This window comes from Chiloscyllium plagiosum, chromosome 41, assembly GCF_004010195.1.
Source record: "Chiloscyllium plagiosum isolate BGI_BamShark_2017 chromosome 41, ASM401019v2, whole genome shotgun sequence".
In the NCBI taxonomy this organism is placed as follows: Eukaryota; Metazoa; Chordata; class Chondrichthyes; order Orectolobiformes; family Hemiscylliidae; genus Chiloscyllium; species Chiloscyllium plagiosum.
Window position 1 is genome coordinate 8,382,570 of NC_057750.1, and position 19,766 is coordinate 8,402,335.

Below are 19,766 nucleotides of genomic sequence, written 5' to 3' on the forward strand. Positions count from 1 at the left end.
TCTCTCCCCCCCCCCCCCCCAAATCTCCAGCTCACTTTTCTCTCTCCAAAGCTTCAGCTCACTTTTCTCCCTTCTCTCTCTCTCCAAACCTCCAAATCGCTTTCCACACCTTTTTCTCTCTCCAAATCTCCAGCTCACTTTCTTCCCCTTTCTCTCTCTCTAATCCAGCTCACTTTCCTCTCCTCTCTCTAAACCTCCAGCTCACTTTCTTCCCCTTCTCTCTCCTCTTTCTAAACCTCCAGCTCACTTTCCTCTCCTTTCTCTCTCTATCCAAACCTCCAGATCACTTTTCTCCCCTTCTCTCTAAACTGCAGCTCACTTTCCTCCCCTTCTCTCTCTCTCCTCCCAGCCAGAGCCCCCTTGTGACCTGAATTACAAAAGCACAGCTGACTGGTGATTGCACGGCGTCTCAGAGTAGTGTTGCTGCCGTTGCTAGGACATAGCGAGAGGGGGAAAAAAAATCTTTTTCTCCCTCCGTTTTCTTCCAAACAATGCAAGAAAAAAAAGTGACAGCCACATCCAGCGCGCGTTCTTAAAGCTTTTCCAGAAGAAGTTTCATCATTTTCCCCCCTCCATGTCTCCCGTGTGTTAGCAGAGAGAGGAAAATAAGACTGGGAGGGGGTGGGAGGATGGCTTTGGACCTTCATTAGGGACCAGTCCTTCGGATCCTATCGACTCTGTCTCGGCGTCACTTTAATGTGGGAATTTTAACGCTGACTGACAGGGACTGGCAGTTTCCATGGGGCTGTTTGTCCACCCAGACTTCGGATTACATGTTCATTTAGAACTACAATCGCTGCAGGATCCTGGAACGTTTTTACAGTGTCCAGATATGGTAAATCTCTCTCTCTCTCGCTCTGTTTTGTGAATTTTGTAATTTGTTTCCTCTCTCTGCTAGTTTGGATTTTATTCGGAGCTGTGCAAAGATCCTAGTGTGTGTGAGGCAAGCCTGCAAGATTGGGTAATGATTATCAATGTCCCCTTGTACTGGAGGGACATTGGCCTCAGTATTCAACCCCCCCCCCCCCCCCAAACTTTTAGCTGACCTTGGCACTGAATATGTCCCAAATTTGGGGGATAGGTAAAAGAGGTGACCCTTTTCCTCTCCCATTAGTGGTTGATGAGGACCCACACCTTTGCCCTTACCCTTACCCTAATCCAACTCTTTAAGCATAAGCCCCCTCACCTTTTAAGCCATTAGCTTGTGTGTTCAAAGCTTTGTCCCTTGCCACCTCCAGTGGGGTTCCACCACCAGACACATACTCCCTTCGCTGACGGTATTCCTTTGAGTCCATGGTCTGATCCCTATCACTGCCTTCACCTCTCCATGGTGCCTTTTCTGCGATCACAGAAGGTGTGGCATTTACCCATTTACCTCACTGTCTACAGGCCCACCCACACACCTTCCAGGTGAAGCAGCTTTTCACGTGTGCATATTTTAATCTAGTCTGCTGTTCACAGTGTTGTCTCCTCAATATTGGCAAGACCAAATGTAGACTGGGTGACTGCTTTGCAGAACATATCCACGTTTTTGGCTAAAATGACCCTGGACTCCTAGTTCCTTGCCTTTCCAAAAACAAAACTCCCTTGCTGTCAAGCTAACATTTCCATCCTGGGCGAGCTGCAGTGTTCTAGCAAGGTATGACACAAGTGGCGGAGCAGACAGGCAGGAGGCTGGAAGAACACAGGAGGCCAGGCAGCAACAGGAAGTGGAGAAGTCGACATTTCGGGTGTAACCTGAAGAAGGGCGATACCCGAAACGTCGACGTCTCCACCTCCTGATGCTGCCTGGCCTTCTGTGTTCTTCCAGCCTTCAGACTGTCAGTTTTGGATTCTAGCATCTGCAGTTTTTTTGTCTCTAACCAAGTTTGTTCCACAAGTGGTAGAATAGCATTTTCGCCTTAGGTACTTTACAGCCTTTAGTTGAGTTCAACAACTTCAGACTGTTTTAATTAAAATGCCTCTTCTCTGGTGTCTACTTTATTTGAGTTTGCTCTCAGCAGAGCTGACTTGTTTTTCCTATTAACACCCATTCTTTATCTATATCGCTCCTCTCCTACTATTAACACTCCCTTTGCCCTTTAAGCAGGGCATCCTCACCATCGGTTCCAGTGATCCGCTCTACCTTTCATCAGTAGATTAAAAACAATCATCCTTTCAGCCTCTTCAGTTCTGAAAAAGATTGATATTGAACTCAAAATGTTAAATCTGTTTTTCTGTTTCAAATGTTGCCAGGTCTGCTGAGTTTCTCCAGCACTCTTTTTTAAATTGCAGCATCAGCTGGACTTTTCTTTTATTAGAGAGCGATTGATGTGTTTTTCAGGAGGGAGTGGTAATTTGGGAGAAGAAAGGGAGTTCAATCTTCATTTTCATGCTTAGTCATTCAGATGTAAAATCAGTAAAAATTTGCAATTACATTATCACAACGCAAGACTGTCAGGACCTCTCCAAGAGCTTCACAGCCAATAATGTACTTCTGAAGTATAATATTTGTAATATAGGGAATGAGGCTGCAAACTTGTGCATGCTCCAATTAGTAACGTGGTAATGACCAGATAATGTGTTTTGGTGATGTTAATTGGGGGGTGAACGTTGGCCCAGGATGTGGAGGTGAACTCACCTGCTCTTCCTTGAAGTGGTGCCATTCTCGGTCCTTTTGAGAAAAAATGGCCAGGCTTTGATTAAATGTTTCATGGTGCCTCTAACAGTGCAGTACTGCCTCTGTGCTATGCTCAGTCTGTCAGCAAGGATTCTGGAATGGGACTTTTACCCAAAATCCTTTAAGTCTTGAGGCGAGACCCACCAACTGAGGGACAAATCATTAGTTGATTTCAATTATTTTCGGGGATGAAGGTGAACCCAATGGCTTTGGTTCCAAAGTGCTTGCCAGGCAAATGCTTGATTTGAAGCCCTACACAGTCAAATAGCCTGAGGCTGAACCCTGTTCAACTTTGCTTGGCTGCATGCTCAAGATGGCCACCTACAAGTCTTGCATCAGCCTCCTGCACTGTCTTGAAGGTGGCATTATACCCTCAAGGCAAGCGTTTGTGCAGTTTGAAGCTCCACTTGGCCTAATTGGTGATGCCAGCTCTCCTGCCACTCCCTCTGCATCGGAGATAACAGACTTGCAATGAAGAAGGGTAGGCAGCCTGCCAATATGTGCCAGGTCCCATACCCCTTAATTCAAAAGTTCTTGAAGTAGAACTGACATCTGACAGATTGTATAACTCAACAGTAACTTGCATTTATATAGCTCCTTTAACATAGTGAGCTTTTCACAGGAGTTTTCTCATGTTGCACTTGATACCCAACTGCTTAGGCAGATATTAAAACAGTTGACCAAAAGTTTGATCAGCGAGGTAGGTTTTTAAAAGTTATTCATGGTATGTGGGTGTCACTGTCTGGACCAGCATTTATTCCCCATCCTTACTTGCCCCTTGAGAAAGTGGTGGTGAGCTGTATTCTTGACCCACTGCAGTCCATATGGTGTAGGGGCATCCACAATGCCATCAGGGAGGCAGTTCCAGGATTTTGACCTAGCTACACTGAAGGAACGATGATATATTTCCAAATCAGGATGGTGAGAGATTTGGATGGGAAGTTGCAAAAAGTGGTGTTTCCATGTATCTGCTGCCCTTGCCTTTCTTTGTGGGTTTGGAAGGTGTTGTCAGAGGAGTGTTGATGTGTTTTTAAGAAGGGCCTTAAAGGAGGAGAGAGTGGAGTAAAGAGGCTGAGAGATTTAGGGAGAAAATTGAGAGCATGGGGCCTAAGCAACCAAAGGCATGGCTAGTAATGCTGGAGCAGTGAAAATGACATGCTCAAGAGATCAGGATTTAGAGGAATGTGGAAATCTCAGAGGGTTGTGGGGGCTAGAGAAAGTTAGAGAATTAGGGGATGGGGAAGGAGGAGGGTAGGATAGGTAGTGGAGGAAGGATTTAAATACAAGGATGAGAATTTTTAAATTCTCACATGAATAAATTTGACACTGAATGTACTGGGCCTTTGAACTATACTTTAAGCATTGGAAATTTCTTCTTGAACGCAGCTGAAACTTTGCTCTAGAGTGGCTGTTTTCTGACAACAGTATGAACATGAGATGATTGGGAACTAGGATAGTATTCAGGTGGTCTTGGGCACATTAGTCAAAATGGTACATCAGCCTTCAGTCTACCCAGGTTGGTCTGTTGCTGTTTTATTGAGTTGGGTCAAAATGCAGCAAGGTGGAAGGACAGGATTTCTGAGGGGTGTCTGTCCTTGACTCCCAGAGCAGACTGGGGGTGAAGGAGGCAGAGGAACTGGGATGAGTAGGAAGGCAATGGGATTAGTTAGTATGTGGGTTGGCTTTAAAATGTCGGTTACCCTTCGTGCAGAGTTGAAGGTCTGACACAGCAGTGAGGTAGAGATTGCAGCAATGAGCTTCATAATATGCTTTCAAATTCCCTCCTGATATTTGTAACCTTCTATAATCCTCAGCAATATCTGTGTTCCTCCAATTCTGGCCTCCTTTCTTTGTAACCTTCTGGAACCCTTAGAGATATCTGTGTTCCTCCAATTGTTCTATCTTTGCATCCTCCTTTATCCACTATTGACAAAGCACAAGTCAGGAGTGCGATGGAATACTCTACACTTGCCTGGATGAGTGCAGCTCCAATACTCAAGAAGCTCGACACCATCCAGGGTAAAGCAGTTGTTTGACTGGTAGCACATCCACAAGCATCCATTCACTCCACCACCGATGGAGCAGTGTGTACCACCCACCTATGGAATTAAGAAATTCACTAAAGATCCTTGGACAGCAACTTCCAAATCTATGACCACTCCTATCTGGAAGGACAAAGGCAGCAGATACATGGGAACACCACTCCTATATGTTCCCCTCCAAGTCACTCAGCATCCTGACTTGGAAATATATCGCAGTTCCTTCAGTGTTGCTGGATCAAAGTCCTGGATTTCCCTCCTTAAGGACATTTGTGGATTTACCTGCTGCATGTGGACTGCAGTGGCTCAGGAAGTCAGCTCACCACCACCGTCTCAAGGGGCAACTAGGAATGGGCAATAAATGCTGGCCTTGCTAGTGATGCCCACATCCCATGAAATAACACTGCAAGCAAAAACCACTGATAATCCTCAAAAATCTCTGCATTTCTCCAGGTATCACTGGTTAAAAGTTAGGGATCCCTAATTTAATGTTTAACCCTCAGAGGGTCATGAGTCTTTTGAACTCTTCCTCAAAAGGTGGTGAAAGCAGAGTCTATGAATATTTTTAAAATCAAGATGAATAGCTTCTTGTTGGGCAAGGTGCTGAAAGGTTGTGAGTAGTAGATGGGAAGGGGGACTTGAGATTACAATTAAATCACTTGCAATTGTATTAGGTATTGAAGCAGGCCGAGGGGCTGAATAGTCTTTTCCTGCTGCTTGTTCATATGTAAGTCTCCTTTTTTTGTCTTGAAAATACAAAGGAAGAGTCCAGCTATACTCCAAAAGCCTCATGTGTTAATCCTGAGGCATTAAACACTTGCTGGAGTCAAAGACTAGGATAAGCTGGAGATCACACATCTCCTCCTTGAGGGCATGGTTCCAAAATGAAAACCTTTGGGAAGTAATATGTGACCTTTTTTTGTGAATATTTCCATTAAAGATCCTTTTTAAAAGATATACAGGAAATAGGAGTAGGCCGTTTGGCCCCTCAGGTCTGCCATGCTTTGACAAGCTCTTGGCTGATCTGATGTGCCTTCAGCTGCACTGTACTGCCTATCTCTAATGCCCCTTGATTCCCTTGTTAGTCATGTATCTTTGTCTTGTGAGTATTCTCTGGGGAAGGGTATTACCACCCTCTGAGGTAAACATTATTCTTCACCTCCATCTAAAACGGGAGACTCCTTATTTTAAAACTGTGTCTTCTAGCTCTAGTGTCTCCCAAAATGCAAACATCCTCTCGGCAACTACACTGCCAAGTTCTATCAGGGTCCCCTAGGGTGGGAGAGTTCACAACTAGCTGGCATATTTTTAAGATGTGAGGAGAAAGATTTAAAGTGACCTGAGGGGCACCCTTTTCATACAGACGGTGGTTTGTGTGGAATAAACTGCCAGAGGAAGTGGTAGAGATGGGTTCAGTTACAACATTTAAAAGACATTTGGTCAAGTACATGAATCGGAAAGGTTTAGAGGGGCATGGGCCAAATGCTGGCAGATAGGACTATTTTAGTTTGGGAAACTTGGTCGGCATGGACGAGTTGGACCGATAGGTCTACTGTGACTCTCTCTTAATGGTCATTAGGACCACCTCACATTCTTATAAAATCCAATGGATACAGATCTAACATTTCCATTGGAGCCATACATTCATTATGACATTCGGCCCTTCAAGTCCGTGCTGGCTCTCTGTGGCCAGTCTCATTCCCCCACTTCATCTCTGTAGTTCTGCAAGTTCATTTCCCTTGAAATGAACTTATCCAACTTTCTTCTAAAATTAGTGCAAGTGTTTGCTTCCAACACCCTTGAAAGCAAAAAATTCCTGGTAATTCCTACTCGCAGCATGGAAAGGAAAATTTATTTTCTCTCATTTCTCTCCTGCCCAAAACCTTAAATCTGAACTCCACCACCAATCCTTGCATCATTAGTGAATGAGGCGATTTTTTTTATTTGAACCACCTTATCTAACCCTGTTGTCATCTTGTAAACCCCTACTGAAAGTCCCTACATTTCTCTTTGGCCCAAGGATGCCCTCCACAGCACCAGGGAGCCAGGTTCGATTCCACCCTTGGGCATCTGTCCGTGTGGAGTTTAGATGCACCCCCTGTGTCTATGTGGGTTTCCTCTGGGTACTCTAGTTTCCTCCCACAGTCCAAAGGTTAGCCATGGGAAATGCAGGGTTACAGGGATAGGGTAGGAGAATGGGGTCTGGATGGGATCCTGTTCAGATGGTTGTTGCAGACTCAATGGGTGAAATGGTGTATATGCACTGTAGGGACTTTATGATCTATTCTATCATCTGTGACATTTGGGAAAGTTCTATTATATATCGGAGCAGACTTTGGGTGGTAGTGCTGTGGAGTCAAATACTTTGTCCAGTTTAAATATGAGAACATTTGGGTTTTGTACGGACAGTATTTCTGAGGACACTGGGTAGCCTGGTCATTTATAAATATGTGCACTTTTTTAACACTTCTATTCTAAACAACTTCTGCTGAACTGAAGTCATGCTGGCTGGGTTTTAATATGTGACATGAGAATTTAGTGCCATGCCAAGCAGGGGTATGAAGTCTCTTAGTATTGGGCATATAATGGGATGGATTTTTCTGCCCTGAGTTGAAAAGCTGAACACAACAGAGAAGGTGATCTGCTTTAAATTGATTAGTTGCCATGCTAACAATGACGCTACTGGAGGTTTTGATTTGATTTGTCACATGTACCAAAGTACAGTGAAAAGTTTTGTTTTGCAAGCAAACAATGTTATACAGATCGTGGGGTGCTTAGACAAAGCGAGGCATACAAGTTTACATAGGAGGTGCGCAAAGCAAGATCAACATTAGATTTGAAATTAGAGGTTCATTCAGCAGTCTAATAACAGCAGGAAAGAAATTATAAATCACACAACGCCAGGTTATAGTCCAACAGGCTTATTTGGAAATACTAGATTTCGGAGCGCTGCTCCTTCATCAGGTGGATGTGGAGTATAAGTCTGTAAGACACAGACTTTTTAGCAAAAGATGACAGTATCATACAGTGATATATTGAACAAACCTAGATTGTTAAGTCTTTCATCTTTTAGAATGCAGGTTTTGGTTCATTAACATGTAAATCCCAGAGCTTCTTTTAAGTCACCTTCTCAAGATAACTTAAGGATTTATAACAAAAGGTGACAGGACAGCTCAACTCAGACAATACATTAAAGGTGCGAGGTCAGAGTCTGTCTGTAGCCCAATCTTGAGTCATAAAGCTGTACAGCATGGAAACAGACCCTTCGGTCCTGCTCGTCCATGCCGATCAGCTATCCCAATATAATCCAATCCCATTTGCCAACACGTGGCCATTATCCCTCTAAACCCTTCCTATTCATACACCCATCCAGATGCCTTTTCAATGTTGCAATTCAGTCAGTGGTTTTATTTCCAAAGTGGAATTTACAAGATATTACACGTATTGACTGCCTGCAGGTTGTGCGTGTTTTGAGCAAAATAGAATGTATCTGCAAATATAATTCTGTAAATACAAATTCACCCCATAGACTTATATGTGTGCATGCATGAGAGAGAATGAGTTAGTGTGTGCATATGAGCGCACGTGAGAAAGTGTGTGAAAGCTTGGTAAAGTGTGTGTGAGTGAGTGTGGAGTATAAGCCTGTGAGAGGGTGTGTGTGTGTGTGTATGAGAGAGGGTCTGCCTGAGTGTGAGAGTATGTAGGTGTGTGTGAGTGAGAGAGAGTGAGAGAATGTACAGTGTAGTAGGATTACCTGATGAAGGAGCAGCGCTCTGAAAGCTGGTGCTTCTAAATAAACGTTTGGACTAAAACCTGGTGTTGTGTGATTTCTAACTTTGTCCACCCCAGTCCAACACCGGCAGGGAAGAAGCTATTCTTGAAACTGTTGGTTCATGTGTTCAACTTGTTTCATCCTCAAGTAAGAATGGGCTTGTATTTAAATAGCACCTCCGCACTTCAACGTACCTCCAACTGCTTGAAACAACGGACTGGTCAAGTGCCTTTACTGTTCTGGGGCGGGAAGCCATCTGTGCCTAGCATCAAACAATGAGATGATTGACTGCCTTGTTGTCATTGATTAAGGGAGAAATGGTGACCTGGATATTAGGGAAAGAACCCACTGCACGCTTCTATATATTGTCAGCTGTGGCTTACTTGTTAATACTCTCATCTCTGTCTTTTTCATGTTCCTAACTAATCTAATCATATAAAGGTAAAGTTACCAGAGCATAGAGCTGCTCTTTCATTAGAGAGAGACAACTGGTGATGGTTTAACCTCAGGGTCACCACATCTCAGGTGAGGGGACAGATTGAGAAGGAGCATCTTTCGTGTCACCTCAACCAGTATGGGAACGGAACCTGCACTGTTGGTATCACTCTGCATCATAAACCAGCCATCCAGCCAAGTGAGCTAACCGAGTCTCTGTTTATATGACCCTCTTTCTTATTTGTCCTTTGTTCTGTGTGGCTTGTCCGACATATTCCTGCTTCTCTCCTCTGTTGAAATCTAGATTCGACAAGCCCTCTCTAAACATAACTGTATCACCTTTGTCTCTCCCCCACTGCCTTCCACCAATAATCTATATTTCTCTTGCGAAATTAGGAGCTTTGCAGAATAGTTTAGCCATCGCTTTTTAATTTATCTCTCCTTTTATTCCTTCTGCCATCTTGTCTGTCATCTGCACAATGGACCTTGACCTTTCACCGAGAGCTCCTTGGTAAATGAGAAAGAGTTACTTATCTAGCCTTTTGCTCCCAGATGGTTTGATACATTTGTGACAGGTGGTGATGGGGAGGGAATTCTGTTTGTTTTTCATGGACATAGGAGAATATATAAATAGACGGTGGAAACCTTAAGATCCAGACTCTAATCCTTGGTGGTTAATGGCTCTCTGCAAGAGTGGATGGTTATATTTGTCTGTGGCTAGGCAATTGTGTACAAATAAAATAAATTGGACTGAATTGAATACTAATGGTTCCTTAAATTGGTACATTGAGGCAAAATTGCTGTTCAGCCCAGTTCTGTTAAGTGGAGCAACTTGTGAAATGCAGTGAAACTAACTGTCCAAAAACAAGCAAATAAGAAGAATTCACTAATGAAGATGGATTCAGTGCAGTCTTGAAAAAAGATATTGGGATTCCATTGCCAGAACTTATTGGGGAGCAGTGCAAAGACCTTGTATTTATATAGTGCTGTTCACAGGATGTTACCTAATGACCTTTACAGCCGATTGCATACATTCTGAAGTGGAGGAAAGTGCAGTGGCCGTCTGTGCACATTAAGATTCCATGATTTCTGTCATATTGGTTGAGTCATAAATACTAGCCGAGACATTGGTACAGAACATTCTTGTTCATTGTATCCATACGATTGCAGGATCCTTTGTGTCCACCTAGGAGGTAGCTGTGGCTTTGGTTGTGCTGTGTCTTGCTGGAAGATTTCCATACTGGTAGTGCCATGTTCCCCTGGTATGTGCTGAAGGAGTGCTTTGGCCAATATTTGTGATTGAGTCACTGGGTTTAGATTGCGACCTCCTGACTTTGACGTAAGAGTGCCAGTCTCGCAGCCACAGCTGACACCTAGAGATTCCTACCCATCCTTGCCAACGATTGGATTAGGGGATCTGCCCATGGCCAGCAGATTTCCCTCAGTACTGCCAAGCTGCTATTACAATATACCTATGGCACTGGATGGTGAATGGAGGAGCAGGCATTTCAATAGACCTGATGATACATTACTTGAATGTTGCAGCAATATTGCAGGACAGTGGTGTAGTGGTGCTGTCACTGGGCTAGTAATCCAGTGGTCCAAGCTAATGCTGAATGAAACCAGTTCAAATACCAACAACAGCAGCTGGTGGACTTGAAATTCAGTTAATACAATTTAAAAACTGGTCTGAGGGATGGTGACTATGAAATTATTATTGATAGGGCAGCACAGTGGCTTAGTGGTTAACACTGCTACCTTACAGTGCCGGGGACTTGGGTTTGATTCCATCCTTGGGCACCTGACTGTGTGGAGTTTGGACATTCTCCCTTTGTCTGTGTGGGTTTCCTCCGGGTGCTCTGGTTTTCTCCCATAGTCCAAAAATGTGCAGATTAGGGTGGATTAGCCATTGGAAATGCAGGGTTACAGGGATTGGGGAGAGTCAGCGCAGCCTCGATTGGGGGAATGGCCTACTTCAACAGTGATTTTATGATTGTTGCAAAACCCCATCTGTTCACTCAGACCCTTGAGGGAAGGAAATCAGCTGCCCTTACCTGGTCTGGCTTAACCCCAGACCCACAGCAATGTGGTAAACTCTTAACCACTGTCTCAAATGGCCCTAACAAACCATTCAGTTCAAGGTCAGTTAAGGATGGGTAACAGATGGTAGACTGACCAGCGATGCCCATTATCCCATGAACAAGTAGAAAAAGTGGAGTCCATTGCAAAGGGTGCAACATGATACAGTGGTGAAAACAGCAACTGTGATAGGATCTGTCCTCCCTACCACTCACTCTTCTCAATGTTGGCATGGGGTGGTGGAGGGAGGGCTGATAGGAAAGATGTTGTTAAACTTAAAAGGGTGCAGAAAAGATTTCCAAAAATGTTGCTGGGATGGGAGGGTTTGTGCCATAGGGAGAGGCTGAATAGACTGGGGCTATTTTCCCTGGAGTATTGGAGGCTGAGAAATGACCTTATAGAGGTTTATAAAATCATGAGGGGCATGGATAGGATAAATATTACAGGCAAAGGCTTTTCCAGGTGGGGGAGTCCAAAACTAGTGGGCATACGTTTAAAGTGAGGGGGGGGAAATTTGAAAGATACTTGAGGGACAATGTTTTCATGCAGAGGGTGGTGCATGTATTGAACGAGCTGCCAGAGAAATGGTGAGGCTGGTACAATTACAACATTTAAAAGGCATCTGGCTAGGTACATGAATAGGAAGGGTTTCAAGGATATGGACCAAATGCTGGCAAATAGGACTAGATTAATTTAGGATATCTAGTCTGCATGGACGAGTTGGACTGAAGGGTCTGTTTCTGTGCTGTATTATTCTATGACTCTAAATCTTTCTCTTGCAGGAAATGTAGATACCACTCTGGGATTGCAGTGGAATTGCTAGTGATTAATGGGTACACTGACAAGCTAACCTGGGCAAAAAAATCATTGGCTTCTTCAAAGAAAATTGTGGGGATGTGTTTTTTTTTATTATTATGCTAGCTGTAAGCAGTCAGATGACAAAACCTAGAGGACTATTGCTCCCCCGCTCCCCCCATCCGCCTAACAAAAACACCAGCACTTTTCATGACGACCAGCAAGCTAAAAGTGCTCTGTGACCAGTGAAATATTTTGGTGAAGTGTGGTCACCCTTGTAATTTAAGAAATGCAGCAGCCAATTTGTGGACAGCAAGCTCTCCCAACCAGCAATGAGTCAACAATCAAATTATCTTGCTTAAGCGCTGTTGAATGAAGGATAAACATCAGTTAGGAGTCCAGGGAGAACTCCCTCAGTTGCCTTTTACATCCGACTGGACTAGGCCTCAACTGCAGCTGGGCCAGTTGGTTTAACAGCTCTACCAGAAAGCAACGTCTCTGACTGTACAGCACTGTCCCCCAATACTGCCCAGGAGTACCATCTTGACATTTCTACCTAAGCCCTAGAGTGAGACTTGAACCCAGAGCCTTCAGTGGTGAGGGTGTTGTGAGCCACAGCTGGCACTTGTTCAGGGTTGCCAATTCCTGTCAACAGGAGAAGGGAGGTGCAGGGACTGTAGTCACAAAAGCATAGGTGTGCGTTCCAGGAGGAACCTGGTTTTTAATTCATGGGATGATGATGTTGCTGCCTCGGCCTGCATTTATTGTCCATCCCCAATGGGCAGTTAAGAATTGACCCCATTGCTGTGGGTCTGGAGTTGCATGTAGGTAAGGATGGCAGTTTCCCTTTCTAAAGGGCATTAGTGAACCAGATGGTTTTTCTGGCAATCAACAATGGATTCATGATCGTCATAAGATTCTTAAAGCCAGATTTTTTTTTTGTTGAATCCTGCCATGACAAGATTTAAACCTGGATCCCCAGAATATTACCTGGGTCTTTGGAATAACAGTCTGCGATAATACCACGAGGCTATCACCTATCCATTTAGACTTAATAATGTGACAACTGCCCTAAACTGTTGACTTACCCCCCCCGGAGTGAAATAACTTCACAGAAGCCGGTATCCCTTCACCAAGTCACCCTTTATTTACTAGAAAGTCCTTGACATCGGTCCAGCTTCCTCAGAGCCAGCTCTGAGTGATCAGAACCCCTGGAACTCCTGTTTCTCTCTGTCAGCCAGGGCTCCCTGATTGGGACTGTTAACCTGGTCCAATCAGGGAACTCCTATTCTGAGATGTCCTCCTGGCTGACCTCATTCCAATCACTACATCCAACAACGATCAATTCTGAAGGAAGGACACTGGACTCTGTTTCTCTCTCCACATATACTGCTTGGTTTCTCCAGCTGTGTCTGTTCTTAACTAAGCCCTCATTCCTCTGTTGACTTTGCAAGTTCCTCCAGCATTTTCTCTTATTATTTCAGATCTCCAGCGTTTTTGCTTTTATTTAGACTTTGAAGGTGTCATTGCTGTTGCTGGGTAGATGATCAAGGCAGCCATTTTACATGGGCATGTGTGTGTGTGCGCCTTCCTGGTTTTGTTGGCATGGGGTAAGGGTGGAACTTTGGCAGGGTTTCCAAGAAGTCCCCCCGTGGTTTTTGATTGATGCCTGAGATCGTGCACGTTGCATTTGGCTGGGAGTGACAAGCATGTATGCGTTTTATCAGATGTATTGGAGATTTAGAGTAAAGCAGTGGTGCCTGATATTACACCTTTTTAACAATTCTGTAGGGAAGCATATCCTCCACCTCGTCAGCCACGCGTTAAATCAATTCCGTATTCACAGGCAGAATATTATTCTGCAAGACAGGGATCATTGTGTTAAGCAGAGCAGTGTGCTAAGTTGGTGCTTGATAAGTACGTGGTTCAATATAATCACTGGGGACTTGCATATCACCTGTAGGCCTGATCTCAGGGGGACAGAATACGTGAGAGACAGCAGCATTGCTGGAGTTGTGGCAAATGCATCTGGAGAATGTTTTCACAACAACTGGTGTCCGTTCCAGCTCGTTTAAATTCTTGCTATGAATGAGAACAGCTGCTAAGTACCACCATGTTCCCATCACGTGTTCCGAAAACTTCCGAACCCTTGTATTAAAATTGGCAGGGTTGTTGTAGTTTGCACTTTCACCCTCTTCTAACACCCTGAGGAATTTCCTGTAGTGGTTTAACCCTTAGCCTACTGAATAAACTGTCACTCTGTGCCCAGTTAGACAGTGAGTGATCCTTACCCTGCTGAATAAACATTGACTCTGTACAGCCACACAGTGAGTAAACCTTACATTGCTGAATAAACATTGACTGGATGAAGACCAGTTCAGCCAATCGAATGAGGGTGTTGGTGGAGGGGCACTGGTTGGGTCGGCGGGAGAAGAAGAAACTGAGGGCTTGGAGGCCTGTGAAATAGCAGATGGATGTGTACAGGGACGAGATGTCGATGGGGAAGATGAGGCGCTGGGGAACCGGAAGTCCTGGAGGAGGACAACTGTGTGGGTGGTGTACTGGATGTACGTGGGGAGATCCTGGACCAAGGACAGTGTCAAGGTATGCAGAGAAAAGTTCAGGTGGGGCAGGAGCAGGCTGAGACAATGGGTCACTGGGGCACTCAGGTTTGTTGATTTTGGGTAGAAAGTAGAACTGGGCGGTGCGGCATTCCTGGACTATGAGGTTCGAGGCTGTTGATGGGAGATTCCCTGAGGTGATGAGGTTGTGAATGGTGTGGGAGATGATGGTTTGGTGATGAGAGGTGAGGTCATGGTTGAGGCGGTAGTAGGAGGAGGTGTCTCCGAGTTGGTGCCTGGCTTCAGCAGTGTAGAAGTTGCTGCGCCAAATTATTACTGCGCCATCTGCTGGTTTGATGGTGAGGTTGGGGTTGGAGCGGGGGGATGGGACATCAACTACGCTCTTCACCTCCTCCATGACTTTCATTTCCCCACCACGGACATCCAGTCCCTGTACTCAACCATCTGCCATGACGAAGGCCTCCAAGACCTCTGTTTTTTCCTCTCCTGCCGACTCAACCAGTGCCCTTCCACTGATGCATTCATTCGATTGGTTGAACTGATCCTCACTGTCAACAATTTCTCCTTCGAATCCTCCCACTTCAGACCAAAAGGGTAGCCATGGGCACCTGCAAGGGCCCCAGCTATGCAAGCCCCTTTGTCGAGTACGTGGAACAGACCATCTTCCACAGCTATACTGGCACCACTTGCCACCTTTTCCTCTGCTACATCAGTAACTGTATCTGTGCCACCGAGTGCTCCCACGAGGAGGTTGAACAGTTCATTAACTTCATAAACACCTTCCACCCTAACCTCAAGTTCACCTGAACCATCTTGGACTTCTCCCTCCCCTCTCTGGACCTCTCCATCTCCATTTTTGCGTTTGACTCAACACTGACATATACTTCAAACCCACTGACTCTCACAGCTACCTGGACTACACCTCCTCTCACCCTGCCTCCTTTAAAAACGCTATCCCTTATTCCCAGTTCTTCTGCCTCTGACCAATTCCACTAGATAGATGGCCTCCTTCAGGGACCACAATTTCCCCACCCCCACGTGGTCAACGATGCCCTCCAACGCATCTCCTCCACTTCCCGCACCTCCGCCCTTAAACCCAACCCCTCCAATCGCAACAAGGACAGAACCCCTCGGTTCTCACCTTCCAGCCCACCAACCTCTGAATACAACGCATCATCCTCCGCCATTTCCGCCACCTACAAACAGACCTCCACACCAGGGATATATTTCCCTCCCCACCCCTATCTGTGTTCCGCAGAGACCATTCCCTCCACGACTCCCTTGTTAGGTCCACACGCCCCCACCAACCCAGCCTCCATTCCGGCATCTTCCCTTGCCACAACAAGAAGTGCAAAACCTGCGCCCACATTTACCCCCTCACCTCCATCCGTGGCCCCAAAGGATCCTTCCACATCCAACAGAGATTTAACTATACTTTCACACACATTATCTACTGTGTCCGTTGCTCTCTACATTGGGGAGACAGGACGTCAACTTGCAGAATGTTTCAGAGAACATCTCTGGGACACGCACCAATCAACCCCATCGTCTTGTAGCTGAACACTTCAACTTCCCCTCCCACTCTGCCAAGGACATGAAAGTCCTTGGCCTCCACCACCGCCAAACTCTAGCCACATGATTCCTGGAGGAAGAACGCCTCACCTTCTGTCTTGGGACCTCCAACCACACTGGATCAATATTGATTTCACCAGTTTCCTCATGTCCCCTGCTCCCACCTAATCCAAGATCCAACCCTCTAACTCGGCACCACCCTCTTGGACCTGTCCATTTCCCTTTCACCTATCCACTCCACCCTCCTTTCTGACCTATTGCTGTTAGCCCCACCTCCATTTACCTACCGCATGCCCAGCTACTTTCCTGCAACCACACCCCCTCGCAATTATCCGTCAGCCCCCTTGCTCCCCACCCGTCATTCCTAATGAAGAGCGTATGCTTGAAACTTCGACTCTCCTGCTCCTCGGATGCTGCCTGACTGGCTGTGCTTATCCATAGCTGAAAATGTGTTGCTGGAAAAGCGCAGCAGGTCAGGCAGCATCCAAGGAGCAGGAGAATCGATGTTTCAGGCATGAGTCCTTCTTCAGGAATGAGGACAGTGTGCTAAGCAGCTAAGATAAAAGGTAGGGAGGAAGGACTTGGGGGAGGGGTGTTGGAAATGCGATAGGTGGAGGGAGGTTAAGGTGAAGGTGATAGGCCAGAGTGGGAGTGGGAGCAGAGAGGTCAGGAAGAAGATTGCAGGTTAGGAAGGTGGTGCTGAGTTCGAGGGTTGGGACTGAGACGAGGTGGGCCGAGGGGAAATGAGGAAACTGGAGAAATCTGAGTTCATCCCTTGTGGTTGGAGGGTTCCTAGGCGGAAGATGAGGCGCTCTTCCTCCAGCCGTCATGTTGCTATGGTCTGGTGATGGAGGAGTCCAAGGACCTGCATGTCCTTGGTGGAGTGGGAGGGGGAGTTGAAGTGTTGAGCCACGGGGTGGTTGGGTTGGTTGGTCCGGGTGACCCAGAGGTGTTCTCTGAAACGTTTTGCAAGTAGGCGGCCTGTCTCCCCAATATAGAGGAGGCCACATCGGGTGCAGCAGATGCAGTAAATGATGTGTTCGGAGGTGCAGGTGAATTTGTGGCGGATATGGAAGGATCCCTTGGGGCCATACCACATTTTTCTTCCAGCATCTGCAGTCCTCAATTTCTCCATGGTTACTAATAGACAATAAATGACAACTTATTTGATACAGGAGCTTCTTGTTCGACCACCACCTGGCTTTCCTTCACCACTTCAGACCATGTGGACCTTGTAGATCCCTACTGTGAAAGAAGATGGTAGCTGCAAACTTACTCTGTGGTGAGCAGCAGGACAGAGAGCTTGGACAATGCTGTAAAGCAACTTCAGCTATTCTTGCAATGATGAAAGCCTGATATAAATGCAGTTTTGTTCAGACAAATAGCCAGATTCTGCAATGAAGCCGAGAGCCCTCATCAGTGTTTACTGCCTGATGGAGTCTTAGACATGTGGAGCATGGGGTTAAAACAAAGCCTCAAGCTACTCTCATTTTTAAAAATGGTCCCAAGGTAGGGTTTCCTTTTATTACATTGGAGCAACACTTTGAGGGAGGAGAGTCTGAGTCTGCACTGTCCAAAGATTTAAAGGGGCTAAATGATGGGATCACGATCAATAGGGTCAGCTTAGGAATTGGAGCTGAAAAGCATTGTTCAGCTGGATGAGAAACTATTTCTGCTGGTGTTCTAGCTGGGGAGGGAAGGGTGGGATCTGGGCTGCTTAAGGATGATGTCAGGAAGACTCCATCCCAAAACTCCACCCCCACCCCCATGGGCACACGCGCACACAAAGATGTGAGGCTCCACAAAAACTTCAGAGGTTGTTAGTATTTTTGTCATGACTGTATTCAGAGTTATAGAAATATTGGATAAGCATGGTGGTGGATGGAATTTATATGTTCTCATTGTAGAGCAGAACAGTCTCGAAGGGCTGAATGGCCTCTTCCTGCTGCTGATGTATTTCCAGTGCCCTCAATGTTGCTTTTTTACTCAAATCTGTCCAGTTCCTCCCCATGATCCAATTGTTTCCATTTATTACATGCACCATGTTAGTTACAAAATGAAGTTTACTTCTGCGTTGGCAGTGTTCTGTTGGCCCTTAATTTAAGGCCAGTTTGGAGAACCTGCTCTGTTTCTGTAAAGCCAGAGTACTGTTCAATGCCTCTGCCCCATCATACTCCACAGTGGAGTACCTTGTACTTGACTGGGACAGATGATCATGTACTTGTCTTGTTGAGGCTGACAATGTGCATCAGAACTGAGACCATCCAACCAACAGCCTGGGAAGAGATGGCCTAATGGTGTTATTGCTAGACTATTAATCTAGGAATCCAGAGAATGTTCCAGAGACCTGGGTTTGAATTCCAACATGGTGGAATTAAGAGCCCAATGAAATGTTGTCAACTGTTGGGAGAAACCCATCCTCTGCTAATGCCCTATTGGGAAGGAAATCTGCTGGTCTAGTCTCTGTGACTCCCAGACTCAAGGCTATGTGGTTGACTTTTAACTGCCCTCTTGGCAAATAGTGATGGACAGTAAATGCTGGCCCAGCCAGTGATGCCAACAAAGAATCCCTACAGTATGGAAGCAGGCCATTTGGACCATTGAGTCCCTCTAAACAGCATCATGCCCGGAGCCACCCCACCTATCCTACCCCTCTAATCCTGCATTTGCTATGGCTAACCCACCTAGCATGGACACTGGGCAAGTTTTAGCATGGCCAATCCACCTAACCTGTACATCTTTAAAAATAGGAGGAAAGCCATACAGACACATGGGGATACATGGGGATACATGGGGACCTCCATGAGTGAATTGTTAAAAGAGCCCTTCCTAGCTACTTGATCTCTTCATTCCCTCCCCCAAATGTCTGTCGACTGATGACATCTCACCAGCTGTTTCTTTAAACTTATTCATGGGATATGAACACCATTGGATAGGCCACATTTATTGCCCATCCTTGAATGACATGATTGCTAAGAGGACTCAACTGGCTCAGTGTCCTTTAGGGAAAGGGATCATCCAGTGATATAGAACAGCAGCAGGCTATTTGGCCTATCAACTTAGTGCTGCCTGTTTTGGAGTGGTCCCACTTACCCCATGCCTTCAATTGTTCTCTTTCAATAGTTTTTCCACCATCTCCCTTTTTGAAAGCTGCTATTGAATCTGCAATTGGCTAGCTTTGGTTTGTGCCCATCTCTCACTGGGTAACTGACTTCTAATCACCAAATCATCATCTCCCAGACCATACAGAACCTCATCACCTTAGGAGATTCTCCACCCACAGCTTCCAACCTCATAGTCCAGTAACCCCGCACTGCCCAGTTCTACCTCCTTCCCAAAATCCACAAGTCTGACCACCCTGGCCGACCCATTGTCTCAGCATGCTTCTGCCCCACTGAACTCATTTCTACCTACCTCGGCACTGTCCTATCCCCCCTAGACCAGGAACTCCCCACATACGTTCAAGACACCACCCACCTCTTCCAAGACTTCCGTTTCCACAGCCCCCAACGCCTCATCTTCACCATGGATATCCAATCCCTCTACACCTCAATCCGCCATGACCAGGGCCTCCAAGCCCTCCGTTTCTTCCTTTTCCTACGTCCCCAACAGTATCCTTCCACCAACACACTCATTCGTTTGGCCGAAATGGTCCTCACCCGTAACAATTTCTCCTTCAAAACCTCCCACTTCCTCCAGACCAAAGGGGTAGCCATGGGCACCCGTATGGGCCCCAGCTATGCCTGTCTCTTTGTTGGCTACGTAGAACAGTCGATCTTCTGTAATTACACTGGCACCACTCCCCACCTCTTCCTCCGCTACATTGATGATTG

General features: G+C 45.9%; 1 protein-coding gene across 5 annotated transcripts in view; it reads left to right on the plus strand.

The window, feature by feature from the left end:
- LOC122542817 (neuronal PAS domain-containing protein 3-like) overlaps positions 1 to 19,766 on the plus strand; it is a 433,604-nt gene that overhangs the window by 40,500 nt on the left and 373,338 nt on the right. Inside the window, exon 1 of one of the 5 annotated variants that reach the window (XM_043680885.1) lies at positions 413 to 835. The exons of the other annotated variants lie outside the window; for them this stretch is intronic. The gene's annotated coding sequence lies outside the window, so the exon portion shown is untranslated. Of the gene's footprint in view, positions 1 to 412; positions 836 to 19,766 lie in introns of those variants that run through there. 5 annotated transcript variants of the gene reach the window in all.